The 16993-nt window shown below is 40.8% G+C and overlaps 1 protein-coding gene and 1 non-coding gene across 3 annotated transcripts in view; one reads left to right on the forward strand and one right to left on the reverse strand.

The window, feature by feature from the left end:
* SKAP2 (src kinase associated phosphoprotein 2) overlaps positions 1-16993 on the forward strand; it is a 196753-nt gene that overhangs the window by 138053 nt on the left and 41707 nt on the right. The gene's annotated exons all lie outside the window — the stretch shown is intronic.
* Positions 13961-14098, reverse strand: LOC114813971. Its single transcript, XR_003761715.1, has one exon. It is a non-coding gene; the product is annotated as a small nucleolar RNA SNORA7 (small nucleolar RNA).

Genomic DNA, 16993 nt, shown 5'->3' on the forward strand with positions numbered 1-16993 from the left:
GGGAAGACAAACATTAATATAAATAAATTACAGATATATACATAAGTGCTTTGGGTCTGAGGGTGAGGTGAATAAAGGGTATGTTTCTAAGTAATAATGATAATAATAATTATCTTCTTTGTTAAGTGCTTACTATGTGCTGGGCACTGTTCTAGTGCTGCAGTAGATATAGGCAAATCAGTGCAAGGATGGCAAAGAATGGAGAGTAGAGGAAATGAGGGCTTAGTGGAGAAGGCCTTTTGGAGGAGATGTGATGTTAATTAGGCTTTGCAGATGGATAGAGTGATGGTCTGTCGGATATGAAGGGAGAAGGAGTTCCAGGCTTGAGGCAGAATGTGGGTGAGGGAATCGGCAGCGAGAGAGCCGAGATCGAGGTACAGTGAGTACGTAGGTATTAGAGGAGCAGAGCGAGCATGCTGGGTTGTAGTAGGAAATCAGCAAATTAAGATGGGAGGGGACAAGGTGATTGAGTTGTTTAAAGCCACTGTTTCTGTTTGAAAGGGAGGTGGATGGGCAACTACTTGAAGTTCTTGAGGAGTGGGGATACATGGTCTAAATGTTTTTAGAAAGATGATCCAGGCAGCACAGGGAAGTGTGAACTGGATTTGGAGAGATAGGAGGCAGGGAGGTCAGCAAGGAAGCCGATGCAGTAGTCGGTGCAGGGTAGGATAAGTGCTTCGGTCGTAGCTGTTTGGATGGGGAGAGGATAGGGTGGGTTTCAGTGATGTTTTGAAAGTAGAACTGATAGGATTTGGAGACAGATTGAATATGTGGGTTGAGTGAGAGAGTTGAGCCAGTAATGCCAAAGTTAATGCCAAGAGAGGGAAGATGGTGGTACTTTCTGTAGTGATGAGAAAGTCAGAAGGAGGACGAGGTTTGGGTGGGAAGATGAAGAATTCTCGGACATGTTAAGTTTGAGGTGTTACCAGGACATCCAGCTAGAGGACATTTCATTCCCAGGTCTCTGTAACAGGCATTACTTCTGACTCAGGCCAGGAGCCTTTAAATTTGAAATCACGACAGCAGCATCCTGAGGTGGTTGCGTACCAGCCTGGCTCAGTGGAAAGAGCCCAGGCTTGGGAGTCAGAGGTCATGGGTTCTAATCCCGGCTCTGCCACTTGTCAGCTGTGTGACTTTGGGCAAGTCACTTAACTTCTCTGTGCCTCAGTTACCTCATCTGTAAAATGGGGATTAAGACTGTGAGCCCCACGTGGGACAACCTGTTCACCTTATATCCCCCAGTGCTTAGAACAGTGCTTGGCACATAGTGAGCGCTTACATACCATTATTATTATTAAACCAACCATATCAACAGTCCCAAGGGTCACCAAGTAGGAATTATTTTGCAACCATGCAAAACTTAGCTGTAGATTTTCCTCAAAGATGTTATGGAAAGAAGATAATATAATTAATGAAGAATAAGTTGCTTACATGACACTAGTTTTACTCGGCCCATTTTCCCAAATCCTATTTTTTTGAATATGCCATAGGATTGACTTCAGCGGCAGCGTCAATCTGCTGAAGTGTCAGTGTCATGTGACTTTGTCAGACACACAGTTTTTCCTTGTGTGGCAGAGTTGTGGTTATTCAAGGTATTTCAAGTCTTTTCTTAGGGTGTTTGAAAGTGTGGAGGGAGTGGTAATCTTCTGGATGGCATTTAGTATCATATGATGTGAGATCTTACTGAAACCCTATAAATAAATGCTACTTTATGACTGTCTAAATAATTAATTTCGATAGTAGAAACCAACTATATTATTAGTTGGGCCGTCATCTCATGTGATTTTTCATTTTAGGGTGTTAAAATTAATTTTCAGGTGACTTCTATTTACCCATCTTGTTCTTGAATGTTTCCAAGTCAAATAAATATCATATCTCGTGTACCAGCTCCATAAATTACACAAGCCTTGGTGCTAGAAAATGTACCTCTGTCTTTGCCAATTGTTAATCAATCAGTTAATCAATCAGTGGTATTTTATGAGTGCTTACTTATGCCAGGCCCGTGAGAGAATACAATGCAGTGGACTTGGTAGACAGGTCCCTTGCCCGCAAGGAGCTCGCAGTTCAGAGGGGAGACTGACATTAAAATAAATTACAGATTGGGGAAATGGGAGATGACAAGGCTAAGCACATAAGGGCTGTGGGGCTGGGGGTGGGGTGAATTTCAAGACCCTAATGGGTACAGATCCAAGTTCATAGACCATGCAGACAGGTGAGCTAGAGTGAAGGTGGGGCTGGATAGGGCAACCTCTTGGCCTTCTCCCAACGGAAGTCCTCATTGGCTAAGGGTACGCTAATAATAATAATGTTGGTACTTGTTAAGCACCTACTATGTGCAGAGTACTGTTCTAAGCGCTGGGGTAGATACAGGGTAATCAGGTTGTCCCACATGAGGCTCACAGTTAATCCCCATTTTACAGATGAGGTAACTGAGGCACAGAGATGTTAAGTGACTTGCCCAGTCACACAGCTGACAAGTGGCAGAGCCGGGAGTCGAACCCATGACCTCTGACTCTGAAGCCCAGACTCTTTCCACTGAGCCACGCTGCTTCTCTAAGCAGAGTGGGGATTTGAACCCATGACCTCTGACTCCCAAGCCCGGGCTCTTTCCACTGAGCCACGCTGCTAATGACATGGAGCTTCCCTCATCCTCAGAGGAACACTGTTGCCAGTTGTGTGTTGTTGCTGTTCCCACGAATGCCTCTGGCAAGCAATTGGGAGGAAGTCCTAATAATAGCAATAATCATCATAATGATAATAATAGTAATTGTGGTATTAAGTGTTTACAATGTCCCAAAAATTGTACTAAGCCCTGGGACTATGAGCCCGTCACTGAGCAGGGATTGTCTCTATCTGTTGCGAATTGTGCATTGCAAGCGCTTAGTACAGTGCTCTGCACATAGTAAACGTTCAGTGAATACTATTGAATGAATGAATGAATAAATGCAAGATAATCAGGTCGAACCCAGTCCCTGTCTCACATGGAGCTTCCAGACTAAGAGGAAATGTCTTGCCCAAGATCACACAGCAAACAACTGGCAGAGCAGGGATTAGAACCCAATTCCTCTGACTCCTAGGCCCATGCTTTGTCCCCTAGGCCATGCTGCTTTGGGCTTTGATTTCCTGGCTCTCAAAGCTATGGATGGTGCTGCCTTCTGGCAAGATCCCCAAACCTGAACCCGGAGTGAAAAGAGTGAAGGCAGTGTCCAAGTGGGACTTTCACCTCCATATCCCCCATGATGTTATGACATTGTGATGAAGAACTCCAGTCAGCCCTGATGAAGGACGTAGATTCTAGTGCTGTGGTCGTTCAGCTTGAGAAAGCTGGGATGCCTAGGAAAGTAAAACTAAATACACAAATGAATGAATGAACGATGGCATTTGTTATGCTCTTACTATGTGCAAAGCACTGTTCTAAGCGCTGGGGGATGCAAGGTGATCAGGTTGTCCCACGTGGGGCTCACAGTTTTAATTCCCATTTTACAGATGGGGTAACGGAGGCACAGAGAAGTTAAGTGACTTGCCCAAAGTCCCACAGCTGGCAAGCGGCGGAGCTGGGATTAGAACTCACGACCTCTGACTCCCAAGCCCGGGCTCTTTCCACTGAGCCAAGCTGCTTTTCTATATATGTGCGTTTGTGTGTGTGTGTGTGAGAGAGAGAGAGGGAGGAGGCAGAGATAGAGAAGCTAATGATAATTTGAGGGCTTTTTAAATTTCATAGGCTCGAACTCCTTTTTGGCATAAAATATATTTTTTTCCGGGGCCACATAACCCATGAACGTGACTGATTTTCTCCTGGGGATCCAACCCCTCCCTCCTTGAGGATCCTGGGAGATATTGAAGCGTGTTCTGGGATTCCCTCATGTCCTTCCAATGAGCACAGTTAGACACATAGGGACTGGGCTTGATGGAGCCTGCAACTCTGCCCCTGGGAAGGAAGCTGTGGCAGGCAGCTGTGGAATGTCTCGTCCTGCTTTCTTCCCTAGTGAAACTAGGAGCAGCCTCAGCTTTTGCATAGTTCAGCAAAAGCTTGTGGAGTTTGAGCAGTTCAGCAGCTGTGGAGACAATTTCTTTTCAGAGGTGGTCCTCGGTTGCTTTTTTTTTTTTGAGGCATGTTATTTTATCAATGCTGAACACTAGAGCGTTTCATTAATATTAAAATAAATAGGATTTTTGCTGAAAGAATTGGGAGTATTGTGAGTAGGGAATATTTCTAGCACATGAAATGTGAAAATTTTGATTTTGTTTTGGCGTAAGGATAATTGATCAGCACTGAAAACTAACGGAGTAGAAGTAATCCACATTTTTTCTAAATTGTTGATCTTCCTTCTTGTTCTGAGCAAAAAGTTTTCCTGAAGTTTTTTGACTGGTTTAAATTCCCGGGATTTAATGTTCATACCTTGTCAAATAAAATGTTTATTCCTTATATTGTACTGTATCTACCCAGGACTTAGCATAGTGCGTTACGCATAGTGGAGGCTTAATAAATACCGTAACGACCATAATGCTCCTATATGATAATGCCTTAATAATAGTGTAATATAGTAATAGTAATAACAATAACATGAGAACAACATAGCATAATAAATACCTTAACTTGTCTATGTGACCTTGGACAAGTCAATTTCTCTGTGCCTCAGTTTCCTCAACTGTAAAATGGGTATTAAATACCTGTTCTCCCTCCAACTTAGACTGTGAGCTTCATGTGAGACAAAGACTCTGTCTTAATTATCATGTACTTATCCCAGTGCTTAGAACAGTGACATAGGGTAAGTGCTTAACAAGCACTATAAATAACATTTTATTTTGTTGCTTATTGTTGGAGACTAATTTTCTTAGTTGTGTTATTTGAAGGTGGCTTTAATTTGGAAAACAGAGGTGTGCTGGCAGGACTAGAGAAAATTTAAGCTCACCATAATACAATTAACTTGAAGTAAATTTTAGCTCTTAATAAGTACTGAATTTCATGATAATTGAAAAGTATCAAAAAACTATATAACATCCAGGGTTTATGACTAAGAAGAGGGCAAAATATCATTAAAATCTATTCCAAAATATCCCTAGAAATATTTCTTAGGGCTAGTATGAATGAGTGAATAATTTCATTGTGAGAGAATGTTCAGTGGGGAAAAATTGATGTTATTACAACATCCACTATTTTTTATTTCTTATTGAAAACTAAGCTTCCTAAAACGAGAGTCCATTTACAGGATGGCTTTTAATTTTGAAGGGTGCATATTCACAGATCTTGGGAGAACATCAGTTCTGGTGCGTATTAAAGGATATTTGGCTTTCTCTCAAATGTGCTCCTCTTTTTATGTCGTTTCGATGTCCAGGTTCTTATATCTTATTGTTAAGGCTGTTATTAGCAGCACGACAGGTTTATACTTGAATGGTGCTGCCATAACAAATTAAGCCGCTTTTTTTAAGATTAGATTTAGATGACTGACACACAATTTAGACCAAAATGTGTAAAATTTTTTCATAATACAGTTCACTTGAATAGACTTGAAATGTGAGATGAGAATTTTCATCCTACCTCTTCTCCAGGAAGGGTACTATAGAAGCCTACTGGCAAGGATATGAATCTTAAAATGGGAACACAATATTTGGAAAATTGCTGTGGACATCAGCTCCAGTTTGTACTGCTTAGTCAAGCCCTTGTGTTGCTTGATTTTTTTTCCTTTCGTGGCAGGAAGTTGAGCAGAAAAATGGATTTTCCAGACATAGACTGAATAGATTCAACCCAGTAACAAGAATGGTAACAACCCATTAGCCTATTAAATCTGTAGCTTTCAGTGGAATTCAATTTGAAATGTCTTCTGGAAAATGAAACAGGGGGAGGGAGAGGGCAGAAGACAAGGAAGACAAATTTCCAGTTCCATTAACCTATATTTTTTAAAGTGTGAATTCATTTTTAATAAAATGAAAAATGAAATATTCTGATCCAGAAAAAGCTGCCTTATACTGTGGTAATTCAGTTCAATTTCAAAAGTATGAACATCTGAATCTCAAATGGAATCTCAATGCAATATATATCCTGGAGATACTTTTCAGTGAAGTATTTCTTATTTAGGGAAGAAAAGCAGTTTCTGGGCAACTAGATTTGTATCAATCACTAGCAGATAAGTAGACGCAAATGAAAATCCAATCCATACTCATGCCAAATGGGGAAATAAATGTAAAGTTTTTTTTTAAAAAAAGAAGGGAAGAAATCCACTCCGAGGTTATCTGAAGTTCTTAGGAGATATTTGAATATCTGAGTTTGTCATTATTCCCAATATCAACAAGGAAAACTAGTTTCTGGAAACATTTTTCATCCTCCTTCCCCAATTAAGCCATCTTTTCCCTTATCCCCTCTCTCTTCTGAATTGCCTACAACCTTGGATCTGTACCCTCAGCCTCATGGAGCTTATGTAGAGATCTATAATTTATTTATTTTAATGACAGAATCCCCCTCTGAACTGTCAATGTCCCTATATATACATTATTATTCAGAGGGTGTCAAGAATCGCTAAATCCATAACCCTTCTTTACTGTGATCCATGAGCCTCTGTGGGCAGAGAACATTTCTGCCACCTCTACCTTATTGCACTCTTCTAAGACCTTGGTCACACAGTAGATGTTCATTAAATACCATTGATTCCTTTTTTTCATAAGGTTTCCCATCATTGTACCTCTCGCTGAAATACAGGGAAGAGATGCCAGTTAAATTTTTCTAGATAGTAAATTAGTACATTTGAAAACCACTCTTCTACAACTCCAGTACCGTGAACATCCTTTGCAATCTAGTTGGACCGGTTGGCATTTCAGTTTTGTTTAGAGTATGTCGTTAACCAGAGATTCAGTTTTTGTTTGGATTGATTCATGTATTTCATGCTGGTCACAAAACTTCATTTTGGTGAAGTCTTGTCTTAGAACTCATTGCCAGGGCTTAGAAGAGTGCTTGGCACATAGTAAGTGCTTAACAAATACCATCGTTATTATTTCCTTGATAAGATGAGAATCTTGAGACTGTGGCAAAGAAGACCACAGCATAGTCAAAATGTGAGATTTCTGCATGCATATCTGTCTGGTTGCTGCCTGCTTAGACTTTCTCTCCCCCAATACAAATAAACAGTCAAAGCTGGTTTGATCGTAGGGCTATTGATGTCATATAACATAGTTCTAGAGCTTTTGACTCTGTTCTTGCTCGTCAATCAATTAACTGAGATATGATGATAATGATGGTATTTGTTAAGCACTTACTATGGGCCAAGCACTGTTCTAAGCGCTGGGATAGATATATTTTGTGCCTACAAAGTGCAGTGTTTGGCAAATATTAAGCGGTTGGTGAGTGTAACAAAATCATTCATTCACTGGTATTTCTTGAGTGCTTACTGTGTACAGAATATTACTAAGTACTTGGAGAATATAATGCAGTAGAATTAGCAGATATGCTCTCTTACCTCAAGGAGCTTACAATTCAGTGAGAGTGTTAAACAGGACAATATATTTTTCCGATAGATGGAGCGGGAGGAAGAAACAAGGAGAGAAAAGGAAGTAATACAATTATTTCAGGATGAAGGAGCAAATAAAAATGAAACCTAAATAGTATAATGCCATAATAAAATAAAAAGTGATATCTTAGATTTTAAAAAATACATATGTTTCACCCCTGGACTGTAACCTTCTCATGGAGGAGCAATTCTGTCTACCCACTCTCTTGTATTATATTCTTCCAAGCACTTATTAAAGTGTTCTGTGCACTTTAGGTGCTCAATAAATACCATTGATTGGTTGATTGCTTAAGTGCTGGGGATAAGAATGAGATATGTAAGTGCTAAATGAAAAAGTTCTGTATAGGTTTCCTACCCAAATAGGGTGGTTTTTCTCTATCTCTAAAGGGAAACTTACGAATACTAACTTTAGATGGCTCCTCAATACGTAGAAATGGAGACAGAGCAATGCATAGCACAGTGAAGGTCTTGAAACATAATGTGTGTTTTTGAAAGAAAGGTTACATATTTAGCAATTCTTGAGACCCTCTGATAATAATGTATAGAGGGACATTTACTTAGAGAGATGAAAAGTGACTGAATGTGTTTCATCCCAAGTATCTATAAAAAAATTCTGGGGAAAAATAATACTAACCAGTGAGAACAGATTATGGGGAATAAGGAGGTATGGAGGAGGATTACAAAGTAGTATTAGTTCATAAATTTGGGGTATAGCTGTGGAATTCTTTGCCTAGAATGCTAGAGATTTCTTTACTGCAAAAACAAAGTAAAATGTCCCCGAGCATTGGGGTTATGCAGTTCTGAAATATATCAGTGTTTTAGAGAATCATGTTTTGTGTATCATTTAGTCAGTGGGAAATAAGGTACTAGGTTCTTTTAGTCTCAGGTTTTTCAATCAAAATTTAATTGGGAAGCAGTGCGGGCCAGTGGAAAGAGCTCAGACTTTAGGGGTCCTCAGTTCTATTTCTGACTCCTCCATTTGCCTGCTGCGTGATCTTGGGCAAGTCACTTAACTTCTCTGTGCCTCAGGTTCCTCATCTGTAAAATGGGGATTCAATCCCTAACTTCCTCTCCTTACTTGGCCCATGACCCTCTTGTGGGACAGGGACTGTGTCCAACATGATTAACTTGCATCTCCCCCAGCATCTAAAATGGTGCTTGACATATAGTAAGTGCTTAACAAATGCCGTTATCATTATTATTGTTGTTATTATAAAAGATACATATTTGATAAATATATTCAGTTCTAAAACACACTTGAAGGTCGTTAGGAACACCTTGCATGCAGTAGTGGATAGAGTAAGGGGCCTGGGAATCATGGATTCTAATCCTTGCTCCGCCACTTGTCTGCTGCATGACCTTGAGCTAGTCACTTCACTTCTCTGGCCTCAGTTACATCATCTATAAAATGAGGATTGAGACTGAGAGTCCCATGTGGGACGGGGACTGTGTATAACCCGAAGTGCTTGTATCCACCTCAGTGCTTAGTACAGTGCCTGGCACACAGTAAGCACTTAACAAATGCCACTATTATTATTATTATCCCAGAGCCAGCCTAATACTTGTCTCTTACTCCGCTTTCCCATACTCCATACCCCTTCTCTGATCTCCTTTCGGATATGCTCTCCTGTTCCTGGCCAGTACCCAGGAAATGCAGCGGTTATGATGGTCCAAATCTTGAGCTGTCTGGAAAAAATGCAGGTCCTATCTTCCAGACCTCCAAGTAAGCACAGAAAATGCACTTCTAATTCCAGTCCACTGACTCTTGACCAGAGTCTATTGGCTGAAAGTCAGGAGACAGCAGGGATCCGAGCTAGCGACTGGAGTTTAGGCCATGGGGGGAACACAACAGGAAATTGGGCAAATTAACATGCAGAAGACAAGAGGGCGTCCCCACAGGGGGAGTGACAGCAGTAGAAGCTGTGGTGAATGCAGCAGCTTAGAAGTAAACACAGAAAGATCTCTGTCTCCCTCACAAGCTTTTTAAATGGGCATTTGGCCCGTACATTTTGATCACCTCTAACATTGCAGTTCAGGCTGCTTCAGTAATATCTGCATAATAATAATAATATTTGTTACATGCTTACTATGTGTCAAACGCTGCTCTAAGCACTGGGGTAGATACAAGATAATCAGGGAGGACACAATCGTCAGTGGAAGGAGCACGAGCTTGGGAGTCAGAGGTCATGAGTTTGAATCCCGGCTCTGCCACTTGTCAGCTGTGTGACTGTGGGCAAGTCACTTCACTTCCCTGTGCCTCAGTTACCTCATCTGTAAAATGGGGATTAACTGTGAGCCTCACGTAGGACAACCTGATTACCCTGTATCTACCCAAGTGCTTAGAACAGTGCTCGGCACATAGTAAGCGCTTAACAAATACCAACATTATTGTTAATCCCTGTCCCACATGGGGCTTCCAGTCTAAGTAGGAGGGAGGCCAGATATTGAATCCCCATTATGTAGATGAGGAAACTGAGGCACAGAGAAGTTAAGCTGATAGAACACCATATTCCCAATTCTCAAAGTCATACTAAATTCAGTTACCTCTCTTCCAGGAAACTATTCCCGATTAGGCTTTCATTTCCCCGCCCTTTTCTCCATCCCTTCTGCATCATCTTTGCCCTTAATTCCACTTCCCCTAGGCACTTTCATTCCCATCCCTCCTCACCCTACTTGCATTTAGGTACACATCCTTATGTTCTGTTGCTTCTCCTACTTGTAATTTATTTTAATATCTGTCTCCCCTTCTACACTGTGAGATCTTCGAGGATAGGGATTGTGTCTACTAATACTAATTTTCTCTTTCAAGTCCATACTATACGTAATTAGTGCTCAATAAATAATTGGGGATTCAATACTGGTTCTCCCTCCCAATTAGAAGGTGAGCCCCATGTGGGACAGGGACTGCATCCAACCTGATTATCTTATATCTACCTCAGCGGTTATACAGTTAAGCACATAGTAAGTGCTTAACAAATGCCAAAAAAAAAATTGATGGATTGATAAGAGAGAAAGGGCTGATGGAAAGCCTTTAATTAAAGCCAGTGGAACATCTACGAGCTGATGTCCTGGAGCAAAAAGAAAAACTTGTTTTTTCACAAAGGAGAGGCCCAGAGAAAGCCGAACAAAGAACATGAGTCTAAATTGGATGACTAGGCTATTTGGGCAGGTGTTTTTTCTGTGGTTACACTGAAGGAGTTCTGCCCTCAAGGAACTTACAATTTACATATATATAATCCACATAATATACTATAGTCATATATTCATGTGTGAATATACACATACACACACACACACATATATATAGGAATAAAAATCCTGTGTGCGTATATCCAGGGCCCCTCTCAGGATTACACCTGAAGAGTTTCAGTACTCTACCAGTCTCGGTTACAAGAGCGAGAGTCAAGCAGAGGCCTACCCATTCCATTCCTAGCTTGGGCAGTAGCTAGTAAGTGGAAGGCAGTGTGCTACAAGTCAAAACTCAGCTATGCTGGGTAGCAGTGGCATGGGAGAGAGTTCAGGGTGGAGACTCAAGTATAGTGGATGGAAGGAAGCAGTGGTAAACCACTTATGTATTTTTATAAAGAAAGCTGTGTGGATCCACTACCAGAACAATTGCAGATGGAGAGTGGGGCATTCTGGAAAAGATGTGTCCATGGAGTTGCTATGAGTGAGATGACTCGACAGCATAAAAAAAATACATATACAGTAACTCTTCATCCTTGAGAAAGATATCAGAGAAAGTGAAATTACCTTACGGCCAAATGTTATATTACCTTAGGGTTGTAGTGCCTTTATCATTAGATGGACAGACAATGATTGTACCTTTCCTTTAAAGTGGTCAATCAACCAGTTGTATTTATTGAGCTCTTATGTTGTGCAGAGCACAAACCACTTTTACTATATTTTTCTTCATACCATTCTGGGAAGTGGTAGTCAAGAATTTCAATTTCCCATTTTATTGGGATGATAACTTGCCAAGATCACAATCAGGTATCCTGAATCCAAGTCCCAGTTATTAGAGCATATAAAGATCCAAATCACCCAACCCAAAGTGCTTTTAAGAGTTAGCTAATTATTTCTCCAGCAATTCTTACCTCTTATCAATTTCCCTATCACAGTCAATTCTCTTAAGGATTACAACATCTTCTGGGCTTGGTTTTTGACTCTAGGCAGGGTTATTAAATTGAAATTCTTCCATGTTTATTTTTGTTCAGATCCCAATGTTCCCACCCTTTTTTTTAAAAAAATCTTCTGACAGTGAAATTCAGGAATTGTAATTTTAAAAACACCCACTTGCTTAGGACCTGAAGAATGAGGGACTTTTCCCTACCTTCCTATAATATTCACCCTGACTTTTGCGAGCATTTAACGCAAGGACAGTTTGTAAAGACGTATTAATCCGATCCACATAAACATGGAAAGTTTATCAATATTGTCACTAGAGGAGGAATAGCATGGTGGCTGTCATCTATAATATCTATTTTCACCTTCCAGCTCTCCCACCACCAGGACTTCAGGGTCTTTGAGAAACCCCATGAAGATTTGAAGAATCTCACCTCTTCCCTGCCACTTTAGATTCTGAGCTGTAGGGACCATAACCTAATCCATGTTCTTGTATTTAACCTGAGTTCTCTTATAATTCATGGCTCATGTTCCCGATGAATCCCATGCTAAGGAAAAATCATTACTGACGTCATACAACTTGTCATCCGTGAATGTATTTAACTCTGTTTTGAGCTTTTGAACATTTTTAATTTTGCCTCTCATGTCCCTTCTAGCATCGATTGCTATACCTCTTAAACACTTTCTACGTACAGAGCGCAATGCTAAGTGCTGGGGTAGATACAATACAAGTAGATCAGATGGCTCACAGTCTAGTGATAAATATATTGACTGGGTATGAATTTATCAAAAACCTTCTCAAAACTATTGGGTTTTTTTGCCAACAGACTAGTGTTCTTCCCATTTTCATAGCCTTACTGAATTTTCATCTCTTCCAGGAAACTTTTGCTAACTAATCTTCTATCACCCCTCCATATTCTCTCTTCTGCATCACCTATGCATATATGTCCTGCCCACTAAGTACTTTGCTACTCACTGCAACCCTAATCCTACAACACTTATGTACATTACCTTTATACTGTTTCCCCATTGTGTAATTTCTTCTAATGTCTGTCTTCTCCACTAGATTGTAAGATCCTTCAATGCTGGAATCATGTATATCTACCCTGTTTTACTCTCCTAAGCATTTGGTATAGTACTCTGAACACAATAAGTGCTCAATAAATACCAGTGATTGCCTGTATGATTTCATGTAACAGTGAATTCCATTCACTTCCAGTTTGCTTTGTGGTGGTGTTCCATTTTGTTTTTCTTGACCTTAGTTCTTTCAGGCTTTGGTGCACTGTGTTCTCGTCAGGGTTTTTGTGGGATTTAGTGAATCAAAATGCCGAACCCATTCTTCATGGTTTATTTACACTTCAGTCATTTTCTTTCTTATTTTAGATTTCATCAGTTTGGTAAGGCAAAGTCTTGTTCAGTTCATCTTCATATGAAATCTGCTCCATTTTGGGTCCCATTCTCTTTACCTACACTAGGTCAGTTATTTTCTTCCTGACACAGAGACCAGAAATGTGTCAGTATGTCAGCCGTAAACATACAAGGATTCCTTATACTAACAAAATTATGTTTTTTGTTTCATTTTTGATAAACTTCCTCTTGATGTTTAGTTGATGTGCATCATGGCTTCATTTTTCCTTAGTCATGTCAGTTTGGTATGGATTTTTAAGGGTTTTTTTGACCCTGATTATCCTGTATCTCACTACTTAATCCCAGTACTTTGGCCCTAGTAAACACTTAATCAATGACATCATTGTAAATATATTATTATTGTTACAGTAATACTTGTAAATATGTAAGATCACCTTTCACTCTCCTGATCTTTTCAGGAGCTAGGCAGTACGTTCCCTTCAGTTTAGAAAATTGCACAGCAACCACTGAATAGCTTTTATTTGCTACCAGATAGTTTGAGAAATTTTCTATAGAGTTGAAGGCTGAATTGTTAATCCCTATGGCAGTCTGGTAGCCCAGACGTTTCTTCTATATTGAATGAATGAATGAATTCCATTGTCGTAGGCAACCAGGGCCTAGGCCTTCCTGAAACAGAACTGAATAGTAGATTTAAAAGGAGATTCGGGTGTCCTCAGCTACTACTCCTATCAGTTTATCTGAAACTTGTTTTATGCCGTCCAGTCGTTTCGGGCCCATAGTGACACCAGGGACACATCTCTCCCAGAACAGCCCACTCTCCATCTGCAATCGTTCTGGTAGTGGATCCATAGATTTTTTTTGGTAAAAACCCAGAAGTGGTTTACCATTGCCTCCTTCCATGCAGTGAACTTGAGTCTCAGCCCTCGACTCTCTCCCATGCCGCTGCTGCCCAGTACGGGTGAGTTTTGACTTGTAGCAGATTGCCTTCCACTCGTTAGCCACTGGCCAAGCTAGGAATGGAATGGGTATGCCTCAGCTTGATTCTCTCTCCCATAGCCGAGACTGGTAGAGACCTGGAAACTCTCCAGGTGCGACCCTGAGAGGTGTGAAACTGGCTACCCAGATTCATTTGATCACTAATCTTCTCCCCCCCGACCTGATACCCATCACTTTTCTGTGAGGCTGTGAACTTAATTTAAAATTATAGTTAAATGAGCTTAACACTTGCAAAATGTTTTGTAATCGATGTTAGCAAAATAATACACTTTGTGGTAAAAGCTATAACCGGAAATATCCTTTCAAAAAGACTTAATGAAAGGTCAACATTATCTGTTCAGTGTTTGTTATGGCCTCCAAAATTCCAAATTACAGACCAGTCCATTAAGGGAAACATAATTTGAGAGCTTAAAATGCGGGCCAAAATTGTGTCAATTTAAATGAGTGAGAGCTTTTGTTTAGTGTTCTGTCAAGGAGCACTTCGCTTGTCTCAGTAGTGGTATTTGCCGAGACCAGGTAGTGTTGAGTGCACAGATCTATCACTGACATTTTGAGAGTAAGTCAAGTTGAACCTCTCCATTCTTATTCATCGTTGACCCAAAAGTAAGCAACCAAACACTCTTAGGAAGTTGATACTCCCAAATGACCTTCCTACACAAATAGTGAAGCTCGATACCCTCCTACCATGATCTGTTCCTCTGGGCGTGAGAGGGACCAAAAAAAGTAAATGAGCGTTAGTGAAGCTACTACATACTGTTTCACATTCCTCCTTCAAGAGGAATCATAAACTAAAATGCAGGCGGTGATCTGTTTACATTCAAGCCAGGGTGAGTCATGTCTGCAGAATGGAGACTTTGTATGGAGGTTGAGTTGAGAATCATCAGGAGGCCTCCCTCGGTACTTGCTTTTGGCGTTTTTTTGGTGCTGAATGCTATGAATTATTTTGTTAGGCCTGGATACTAATGTGTGAATCATTGACTCACTGACTCCTTGGCACTAGGAATCAGGATTTCTCATCTGAAAATGGGAAGGAAAATTTGGAATAACCTTCCCTATTTAGTTCCTGATTGCTCCCTACAGTCCACATACTAACACTGTAGTCTACTCATAGAGGAGTGAATATTCCTTGGCGACTACTCATGCGTTACAGTTTCCAGCATATTGCGTTAGATATCAATTAATCAATGGATCATATTTATTGAGTGCTTCCGACTTTTTTGGTGGGAAATACAAGACTATCGACAGCTTTTCATTCATTCATTCATTCATTCATTCATTCATTCATTCATTCATTGTCAGTCAGTCATATTTATTGAGCACTTACTGTTATTTATTGAGCACTTACTGTGTGCAAAGCACTGTACTAAGCACTTGGAATGTACAATTTGGCAACAGATAGACACAATCCCTGCCCAACAGTGGGCTCACAGTCTAAAAGGGGGAGACAGACAACAAAACAAAACAAGTAGTTAGGCATCAATATCATCAAGATAAATAGAATCATAGATATATACACATCATTAGTAAATAGAATAATAATATATACAAATTTACACAAGGGCTGTGGGGAGGGGAAGGAGGTAGAGCAGAGTGAGGGAGTAGGGGGCATAGGGAGGGGAGGAGGGGGCATGGAGAGGGGAGGAGGAACAAAGGGAAAAGGAGGGCTCAGTCTGGGAAGACCTACTGGAGGAGGTGAGCTCTCAGTAGGGCTTTGAAGAGGGGAAGAGAGTTAGTTTGGCTGATGTGATGAGTGAGAGCATTCCTGGTCAGTGGTAGGATTTGGGACAGGGGTTGGCGGCGGGACACATGAGAATGAGGCACCATGAGGAGTTTAGCAGCAGAGGAGCGGAGTAACTTCTCAGCCTGCATCCTCCCCCTTCTCTCTCAAGCTTACCTCTCAACTGTCAATCAATCAGTGTATTTTATTGAGGGCTTGCTGACTGGAGAGAGACAGAGGGAGAAAGCAGTACAATAGAGTTAGTAGACATGACTCTTGTCCAAAAGGCGCTTACATTCTAGAGAGGGAGACAGATTTTGAAATTAATTACAGATAGGGGAAATGACAGGTTCTAAAAATATATTCATAAGTGCAGTGGGATCGAGGAAGGGAGAATATCGAGTGCTTGAATAGTAAGAGCCAAATGCATAGGCAGCACAGAAGGGAGAGTAAGTCGGGAAAAAATGCGCTTAGTCCAGGAAGACCTTTTGGAGGAGATGTGATTTTAGGATGACTTTGAAGATGGGGAGAGGGGTGGACTGTCAGAAATGAAGGGGGAGGGAATTCCAGGTGAGAGTTAGGACTTGGGCAAAGGGTCAGCAAAGAGATGGATGATATCAAGGTTCGTACAGTGAGTAGGTTGATTTTAGGAGGACTGAAATGTGGGTATGGGTTGTAAGGTATGAGCATTGTCTAGGGAAGCATCCTTAGTGTTTTGCACACAATCTGCTTAACTGCCATTATTTGGGAAGCTGATTACTTTGGAAATGTAACTCCTCCTTCCCCCAACCAGAAGCACCTCAATTTTTTATGGTATTTGTTAAGCACTTAATGTGTGTCACGTACTATTCTAAGTGCTGGGCTAGATACAAGCTTATCAGGTTGGACACAGTCCCCATCCTCACAGTCTAAGCAAGAGGAAGGAGGACTTAATCTCCATTTTATTCATTCATTCATTCAGTAGTATTTATTGAGCGCTTACTATGTGCAGAGCACTGTACTAAGCACTTGGAATGTACAAATCGGCAACAGAGACAGTCCCTGCCCTTTGACGGGCTTACAGTCTAATCGGGGGAGACAGGCAGACAAGAACAATGGCAATAAACAGAGTCAAGGGGAAGAATATCTCATAAAAACAATGGCAAATAAATAGAATCAGGGTGATGTACATCTCATTAAACAAAATAAATAGGGTGATGAAGATATATACAGTTGAGCAGACGAGTTCAGTGCTGAGGGGGTGGGATGGGAGGGGGGAGGAGGAGAGGGAAATGGGGGAAAAGAGGGT

Source organism: Ornithorhynchus anatinus, chromosome 8 (genome assembly GCF_004115215.2).
Source record: "Ornithorhynchus anatinus isolate Pmale09 chromosome 8, mOrnAna1.pri.v4, whole genome shotgun sequence".
NCBI classification, from domain to species: Eukaryota; Metazoa; Chordata; class Mammalia; order Monotremata; family Ornithorhynchidae; genus Ornithorhynchus; species Ornithorhynchus anatinus.